Genomic DNA, 10,075 nt, shown 5'->3' on the forward strand with positions numbered 1-10,075 from the left:
TGACTGTGCCTTCTGGGGCCCGGGAGCGGGGGCGGGGGGTCCCGGGAGCGGGGGGTCCCGGGAGCGGGGGCGCGGGGCCCGGGAGCGGGGGGCACCGGGGCACATCGGCACTGGCAGCCGGAGCAAGGCCCCGGGAGGCTGTGCCCTGTCCCGCAGGGAGACCGAGGCTCAGGGCACTGCAGGGACCGGGCTGACCTCACCTCCACGGGCTTAGGATGCAGCTGACACTGCCTCCACAGAGTTTGCACCACACAGGCTTCAGATGACTGAAGGGGAAACTGAGGCCTAGGGCGCTGAGAGGACCTGGGGACAAGAGCACCTGAAAAGAAGGAAGCTGTGTGTGCGATCACACACAGGGTCTGAAGCCTCCAGGCTGACAAGGTCTTCAGAGGACTTGGATTCCAAGCCCCAAACCCACCCCCCACTGGGATTGTAGGCCTAGCAAACTGAAGAGATTGGGGCTAGGTCGCCCACACTGTCTTAGGGTTAGCAGGGAAAAGTCCTTAAAAGTCTTGAAAGTAGCAACCCTTCTACTGAAAAGGGGGCACGCTCAGGCCTAGGAAACTCCCCGACCTCTCTGGCATCACTCACAGTGTCCTTGGTGTAGAGCTGATGAAAGCTTCAGAGGCCTCAGATTCCAGATCCCTCTTCCTCCTGTCCATGAAGGCCCACCTAGAACCTGGAAGGAAGCCTCGTGAATCACCATAGGCTCTTAGGTATAAGGATGACGAAGGGCCCACCAGAGGGAGAGTTCACGAGCCTGGTGCTCCGCTAGGGGTGTGGGGAGAACCGGGGACGAAGGACCCGAAGGGGCCGTTGTGGCATTCCCCACGGGCTCTGGGGAAATGAGGAGATGTGGCCTTTGGAGGAATTGGAGCATAGGACACCCCTCAGCTGTAACTGCAGGCACCCTGAGATGCTGGGGCCTGAAGGGGCCTGTGTGTGCACTCACTCACACAGCCTGTGAAGGGATAAGGCTGGCAAAGCCTCTACAGGTTTCTGGATCCAAGGCCTTCTTGGTTTTTGCTTTTTACTAAGCTCAACAGTCGAAACAGAATGCCCTGTTTGCAAAATGTCTACAACCACTTCCAGAGAAGCTTCATACAACTGCATCTCTGTACTCCATTATAAATCAAGTTGCTCAACTTAAAACATAAACAAAGTCGAGGTGTATTTTATTGTAATATTCCAACTTGCTCTTTTTCACACTAACCATCACAGTCGCCTAGGCTGCAGGTACCCCTACAATCACACCGACCCTGGCTTCTTTTCTGGAATCTAGGTAGAGACCTTACCAGCTCTAGGCTAAGACCCCGTGGGTGATCTCATACACGTTCTTTCATTTCCTCCGGCCTCAGTTTTTCCCATAGTAATTCAAAGGACTCATTGTCTAAAACTCTCTGAGGGTCTTTTCAGCTACAGGCCTCAGGATTCCCTGCTGATCTCACTCAGGTCCTGCCATCTCCCTAGGTCTTGTTTTCTGTATTAATTATCTGAAGGCCATGTGGTGCAAAATATCTGAGCATATTTTCAGCCGTATGCCTAAGAAAATGTTGATTGTTTCATAGAGGTGCCTTCTGCGATCTAAGCCTCAGGTTCTCCTGCAGTATTTACAAGGCCTAGGAGTCCAAAACTTCTTAATGCTCTGTCACCTCTGCACTGAAGAGTCTGTGGGTGATGTAAAACAGTTGCCTGCAATTGACTAAGTCTCAGTTTCCCCTTCAATCACAGTGCAGGGTGTCGTGTCTCAGTATTAAAGGCCTCTGAAGACCTTCTCAGCTTTAGGTCTTCAACCCTGTGCTTGATGTCACGCCAGTTTCTTCAGGTCTCTATGTTTCAAATCTTATGCAGTCACAGTGACACCATATTGATGTCAAAGAAAAACTTGGGCAGCACTCCTTCTACTATTTTTAACAATTCCTTACATAACATTGCAATTAATTGTTCCCTAAATGTTTGCTAAAATTTACTTGTACATCCATCTGGCCCTGGAGATTATTTCTTAGGCAGGTTATTGATGGTTTCTTCAATTTCTTTTCTCGAAATGCAGTTAAGTATTTTATTTCCTCTTCTGTTCGTCTGGGGACCTTATATTTTTGTAACTCTTCCTCCACTTCACTTAGATTGGCAAATGTCTTAGCAGACAGCTGAGCAGAATGAATCTGAATTATTACTTTAATTTCCTCCTCCTTGTTGTTTTTTATGTAACTACAAGGTATTTGTGCAATTAACAGTTCTTTCTTTCCATAATTTAAAACATACATCCATAAAAATTTGAATTATAGTCTAATTCCAGAATAATAAGGAAGGCCTAGTCCTTCAACACCCAGACGTCTTTTCAGCTCTATGTACAAGAGAATGTCACTGTTGATCCTGGGAATTTGAGGGCCTCATAGTCCAAAATCTCTGAGGGCCTTTTCAGCTAAATGCCAAAGAATCTCTTTCTCACCTCGCTTATGTTTTCCCATCAGCCTAGGCCTCATTTTCCACTTTAGTAATCCAAAATCTATGTATTCCCAACCTCTTAAGGTATTTTCAGCTCTTCACCTAATAATCTACTGGTGACGTTACAGAGGACCTTGCAGTTCTCTTCTCTTCAGGTTCCCCTGAAGTATTTAGGAAGCGTAGAAGTCCAAAACCTCTGAATGCCTTGTCATTTGTAAACCTAAGAATCTGTGAGTGAGCTAAAACAGTTCCCTTCAATTCTTTAAGTCTCAATTTCCCCTTAACTCACAAGGGTGTGTAGTGCGTCTATGGATCTAAGGCCTCTGAAGGCCTTGGTGGCTCTACACCCACAACTCTACCTTGCTCTCACCCTAGTTTCTTTATTTCCCTAGTCCACCATTTCCCCTGAAGTCACAGGAGGTGTATTGGCCTCTAAAATCTCTGAAGGCCTATTCATCTATATACCTAAGAACCTGATCTTGATGTGACACAGATTTCTTCAGGTCCCTATGCCTCAATTTCCCCTTCAGTTTAAGGTAGGGCATGTCTTGGCCTCTAATTCTCTGTAGTCTTTTTCAGCTATATTCCTTAAAACCTGTTGGTCATTTTGCACAGGTCTCCTCAGTTCTCTACAAATCAGTTTTCCCCTTAATAATCAGGTGGCCTTGAAGTCAGAAACATTGCTCTGACTGGGCATTCACTAGAATCTTTGCCTTCTCCATATTCTCAAGGTCATTGCTGTGTGTGTCTATATAGGACTGACTTGAGCAGTAGCCTAGGTAAGAGACGATGCAGATGGCCCGAGTCACAACTTACCTGTCTTATCTCTTGACAAATTCAATTGAAGAGCAGGGAAGCTCAGAGGACAGTGATTCCTGAGCCCTATTGTCCAGTACCAGACTCAACAAAGTGGCTGAGGACTTCTGGACTGTAACTCAGCAACACCAAGGAAGAGACAGTGAAAGGAAAGGCAAGAGATGGAAGGAGGAGCAATGAGGGAACAGAGATCTGAGAAGGCAAAGAGACTTGGGTGTTCAGCGAAGCTGGCATGACCATGGCAGGCAACAGACCCACTATGGGGAGGTAGTATCCTCCCCGTGGGCTCACCCTTGGGCAAAGCCCCAGTTGCCCCAATAAAATTAAAGTCCTGCACATGGGATCCTGTGCCACATTAGATTTTCCTTCCTTCACTGATTTGGGGAAAGAACCATAAATACACTTTTTTTTCGCTCTATCTTTGCCAAGGTCCTTCTAGTCAAGGCGATCAGATTAAAGATTAGTGTAAAACATAGTTGCCCTAGAGATCACAGTCATCAGCTCTGAGTTTTAACTGTGTTCCCTAGGCAACAATTCATGGAAGCCTCGGTTGTGAGAGAAGGGAGAGACTCAACCTGCCCTGCTGGTGCTCAAAGTTCAGAAGCTTTGAGATTATTCCTCAACTCTCCCTCCTCCTTTACATTTTCTTTCCCTCTCCCACCCTTCGTGTTTCTACATCATGAATTATTATATTTTACCATTTAAAGCACCATGTAATATTAATTTTGCCTAATTTCCCCTGTTTTTAAAAATGTACGTGTGTGTGTGTGTGTGTGTGTGTGTGTGTGTGTTCTGTGTGTGTGTTCATGTGAGGAAGGTTGAAAGGCATATCCATTTTGATATGGTATAGGCTTTATTCTCCCTAAGAATGTTTCTAGCTTTCCACATTTCATTCATTTTTTAACTCAATCATTTATTCATAAAATCAAAAAATTTACGTGGAAGACATTTGGGGATATGTACTCTATCCTGTATCATAACGGGAGTCCCCGGCTACAAAACTGAAGACTAAGTGACATCCTCCTTTTGTTTTTTCAACTTCAGGCAATTGAACTTTCCCTGACAGACTTTCCTTTCCTAGAACCTTCAACCCAACTTAAATTCAATTGGGAGGATTTATTTAGCTCCTCTTTAAAGCAATCCCTATGCTCAAGGAATTTATAGTCTTTCTATTGGTGTTTGGGAACAGTTTTCAGATAAGTAAGTGTTTTAGGGCCCAAACAAAACCAATCCATTCCCTCTTCTACAGGGAGATCCTTTAAGTATTAGAAGATAATTTAGTTCCCAAATACTTGTTAAGTCTCAAGTGTCATGGATCTTTCATGTGCTCTTTGTCTTCTACCTCCATCTTCAGCTTACCTATAATCCTTCTAAAGCAGTGGTGCCCAGAGCTGATCACTATGCTTCAGAGGCTATCTATCTTGGGGGGGGGGGGGATAGGAAAGAATTCATTGAAATGATCTTTTTATTGCCTTGTTATAGAAAGCAAGTCTCTCAGTGTAAACACGATCCCAGGATCATATGGCTATTTTTGCCCACCTGTCACATAGTCGACTCACTCTTATTCGGTCACCATGAAAATGCTGACTTTTTTTATAAAGAAGTTTTTTTAATTTATAGCAGCTCCTTTTGTAGTGGCAAAGAATTAGAAATTGAGGGGATGTCCATCAATGGGGAATGACTGAACAAGCTATGATATATGAATGTTATGGAGTCCAATAAGAAACCATGAATGATCGGAATCTAGAGAAGCATGGAAAGCATTATATGAACTGATGCTAAGTAAAGGGAGCAGAATCAAGAGGACATTGTTGACATGAACAACACTGTGAATTGATCAACTATGATGGATGCAGCTCCTCTCAACAATTCAGAGATCTTTGACACTCCTGGGAGACCTTACCATCCATATCCAAACCAAAAAAAAAAAAAAAAACCCCACAAAAAAGCCACAGAATATGAATGAACACTATGTTCATTTAAAAAAAAATTCTCTAATGTTTTCCCTTCCTATCTCATGGTTTTCTTTCTTCTCCCTTAGTCCTAATTCCTCATACACAAAATGACTAATATGTAAACAGGGCAACTAGGTGGTGCAGTGAATAGAGTCTTGGAGTCAAGAGGACAGGAGTTCGACTCCCACCTCAGATACTTGACATTTACTAGCTGTGTGAGTTTGGACAAGTCAGTTAACTGATTGTCTCATATCTAGGGTCATCTCCAGTCATCCTGAGTCATATCTGGCCACTGGACCCAGATGACTTTGGAGGAGAAAGACAGGCTGGTGACTTACTCAGCACCCCCTCACTCAAATCCAATTCATGTGCTTGTCATGGTCATCTCTGAGAATGAAGGATAAAACATCAATATGTAAACATATTACACACAGATATACATATATAACGTTCACTAGACTGTTCATTGCTTAGGAGAGGAAGGTGGGAATGGAGGGTGGAAGAAAATTGTTTAACTTATAAATATGCAAGTGGATGAAAATTGAAAAGCTTTCATACCATGTAATTGGAAGAATAAAATAAAATATCAATAAAAAAGTATTTTTATTTCACTAGATATTTCCCAAGTACATGTGAAAATCTTTGTAATTAACAATTATTTTTTAAAATTTTGATTTAAAATTTTGATTTAAAATTTTGATTCCAAATTCTCTTACTCCTCCTCCTTCCTTGAGAAGTCAAGCAAATTGGTTTGGATTATACATGTGAAATCATGCAAAACAGATGTCCATATTAGCCATGTTGCAAACACACACACACACACACACACACACACACACACACAGAGAGACACATGAAAGAGAAAGCAAACATGAAAGAGAAAGTTTCAAAGGTATAATTCAATTTGCATTCAGAGTTCATCATTCTTTTTCTGGAGGGGGATAGCATTTTTTATCATTGGTCCTTTGGAATTCTCTGAGATCAATCTCTTGAACAGAGTAGTCAAGTTGTTCACAATTTGTTATCATAGCAATATTGCTGTTACTATGTACCCTGTCTTCTTGATTCTGCCCACTTTACTTTCCATGACTTCATGTAACTTCCCAGATTTTTCTGAAATCCACCTGCTTATCATCTCTTGGAGCACAAGAGTATTCCATCGCAATCATATGTTTGTCCTTCATTTTTCGAAGAAGATCACATCAGGGAAGCGATGCCATGACAGGCACATGAATTGGATTTGAGTGAGGGTGCTGTGCTAAGTCACCAGCCTCACTGTCTCCTCTGGAGCCATTGGAGTCAAGTGGCCAGATATGAATCAGGATGACTGGAGATGGTCCTGGATGTGGGACAATCAGGGTTAAAAACTCACCCAAGGTCACACAGCTACTAATAATCAAGTATCTGAGGCTGGATTTGAGCTCCCATCCTCCTGACTACAAGGTCAGTGCTCTATCCATTGCACCACCTAATTGGTCACTTAGGAATACAGGTGTAATAGCAGTTTTGCTGGGTCAGTGGGAATGTATGCACAGCATTACAGCCCTTTGGGCTATAAAATTTTCTCTAGAATGTCTAAACTATGCTGCATTAGCATCCTAATTTTTCCCACACCCCTTCTAGCATTTGTCATTTTCCTTTTCTGTTATGAAAGCTAAACTGATAGCCACGAGGTGTTACGATGGTTTAATTTGAACTTCGCTAATAAGTAGTCATTTAGAGCATATATAGATAGCTTTGATTTTTTTCTGAAGGTTTCCTCTTCATATCCTTTGACCACTTAAGAAATGGATAATGGTCCTTTTCTTTTTCTAAATTTGGTTCAGTTTTCTATGTATTTGAGAAATGAAGCCTTTATCAGAGAAGCTTGTTACAAAAAAAATTTCCCTCCAGTTTCCTGTTTTCCTTCTGATTTTGGCTGTAATAGTTTTGTTTGTGCAAAAAATTTAATTTCTTATGATCAAAACTAGCTATTTTATTTCCTGTGATTCTATTTGGTCATAAATTCTTCCCTTGTCCAGAGATTGGACAGGTATAATTTTCCATGCTCACCTAATTTGTCTTTATTTCCTTAACTTAATTTTTCCTCCTCAACACTTATTGGCTTTTGAAAATAATTTTTAGTGCTTCCGGGAATTTATGTTGGGCTTATGTCCAATTGACTTTTTTTTCTTTGCTTGTAGCTGTTTTGATTGCACTGTCTTCTGGGTTTTTATCTTGATCTTCTCTGTCACCATAATGCTGTTGTTGTTTGCTCATTTTCCACCCTATTTCTTTATTTCTTTTTCTTTTTTTAGTTTTTGCAAGGCAAATGGGGTTAAGTGGCTTGCCCAAGGCCACACAGCTAGGTCATTATGAAGTGTCTGAGGCCGGATTTGAACTCAGGTATTACTGACTCCAGGGCCGGTGCTCTATCCACTGCGCCACCTAGCCGCCCCTCCACCCTATTTCTTAATTTGCAACTTTGTATTAATGTTGGGCTCTGGTCCCAGTGGGGGGGGGGGTTAGGAGGGGCTCTTTTCTGGTTCCAGACTTTTTTTGCATTGCAGAGTTAGCTCTGGGAGGTTTGGAAGTTTTCAGTGCCTCCAAAGTTGTGTAATCTGGGGAGGGGTGTCATCATTAATCTCTTGGCCTGCACTTTGGTTTTTAGGAAGGGTCCCTAACCCCTTGGGATTACAATAGATATTGCTTCTCAGGGCCTCTCCTCCCTTGAGACCAGAAACCCCATGGGATCAGAAGTGATACTGCCCCTCAAGGCCTTCATGCCTCCTTGACAAGAAGTGCTCCTCTCTGCTCCTTTAGATCCAGAAGTGGGCATAGCCAATGGAACTGCCAAACAGATGCTCCTCAGTGTTCCTGCTATTCCTACACACTGAAGGTCCATCTTTCAGCTTTTGCCCAGAAATGGGCAATACAGCTTCCAAACAAGTCTGATACTGTCTCTAAGGGATATCACACAATGCCCTTTAATCTCTCTCTGACCAGTTGCCAGATCCCTTTGCCATCTCTGACTTGAGAACTCCCAAAGCTGCTGCTGCTGCTGCTGCTGCTGTCTCCAGAACCTAGTTCCACTATGAGGGAATCTTGACTGATTTCTTCCCCCATGTAACATATCTCTCTTTTGACAACCTATCTTGTTTTTGTCTGGAAGAACGTCTCTCTCTCTCTCTCTCTGACCTTGTTGTTGGTCTGTCCCAACAGAATTTGATTTGAGGCACTAATCTAAGGTTGTTTAGAAAGGAATGTTTGGAGAAGTCAGCTGAGTATTTTCTCTGCTTTGCCATCTGGGTTCTGCCCTGGGAAGTTCCTTCTAGCTTTCTCATAGCCAGGTGTACTCCTGTACTTGAGAGGGATTTTTTTTAAAAAGCTAAGAGTAGAATTTTAATAGAATTTACCTCTATTAAATACAACCTTAACCCATTGAGTCCATCTCTCTGGGCTATCAAGATCTTTCAGGATCCTGATTCTTTGATCCAATGGGTCAACTACCTCATCCACTTCATGTCACCTGACAATTTGACAAATGAATCATCTGTGACTTTATCTACAATACTGATATGTTAATATGTCAAACGTGTTAAATGTTAATATGTTAAATGTTAAATGCCCTTCTTTGGCAGGGAAAGCATCACTACAGGCAACACTTCTGGTCAATGCTGAATTGCAGGTAGTTCTGAAGGTAGCAGTTTAATTAAGGAGTATAGGTGAGACCCAGAAGAAAGCTGAAGATGCAAGTTGAAATATCTGTAGCCTTTCTTCTGCAAGCCGGAAGCTCATGACTCATAGTCCCCTTAGTGTTCAGTGGAAGTGACTGAAAGAGTAGAGGAAAGAATTGTAATCCCGACATCCCTAGCAGATGTTGTCCAAGACATCAGAGGACCCTGAAGTAGCTCAAGTGGACAAGCAGCTAGAGTCCAGAGCCACTTCTGGCAAGGATACTGCAAGGACCACCTAGTGAAGATCAGGGCTATTCATTCCACCCCTGCTTATGTGGTCTTCCTGGAAAACTTTTCTCTCTTTCTAGGATAATGAAAGAAAAAATGAAATCAAAGAAGTATTCTGAAATTCACCCAGAGAAAATTTGAATAAGAACCATAAAAAAGTACAGGAGTATTCTAGTCCAGCCTACAGTTTGTCATGAATTCCTGGTAGGATTTTAATAAATGCTTTTCATCCATTCATTATCCAATCTATGTTTGAAGTAGTGGAACTCATCACATCACAAACATTTGTATTTCATTTTGGGACACCTCCAATTTTGAAAAGATTTTTTATTTCTGTTGAAGTGATTCCCCCGGGTAATCTCTCATGTTCCTATACCTTTCCTTATGGCTCAACCTCTCATGGGGCCATAGGTTGTTTAGGTTGCTTAGGGATCAGTCACTTCCAACTGCCTTTTTATTTTTTGCAATACTTGAATAAACCTTTTTTGTTTCTACATTTCTTCTGGGTCAGAGTTGGTCTTAAATGAAGTCTTTCATGTTGCAGCCAAACCCCAAACCTTTAATTGGCTACATTTTCCCTGGAATCAAATCATTCCCTTAAGTATTAACTCAGTCAGTCAACAATTATTTATTAATCAGTGATTCTTCACTGTCTACAATATAAAGACCAAATTATCAACTTGACCTTAGAGCCTCTTTACAGTGTTCCACCTTTGCAGCCTTGGAATCTTTCTCCTAAGATTCCCCTTCACATTTCCCTAACAGGTTCCAACACTATTCCTACCTCTGGAACTTAGAATACATTTCCCTCCTCTCTACCTTCTGTCCTTCTATCCATCCTTCAAAGGTCAGCCCCAAACACCATCTCTGAAAAACCTACATGAATTTCCCCAACCAAGTAATCTTTTCCCCCTC

This window comes from Macrotis lagotis, chromosome X, assembly GCF_037893015.1.
Source record: "Macrotis lagotis isolate mMagLag1 chromosome X, bilby.v1.9.chrom.fasta, whole genome shotgun sequence".
NCBI classification, from domain to species: Eukaryota; Metazoa; Chordata; class Mammalia; order Peramelemorphia; family Peramelidae; genus Macrotis; species Macrotis lagotis.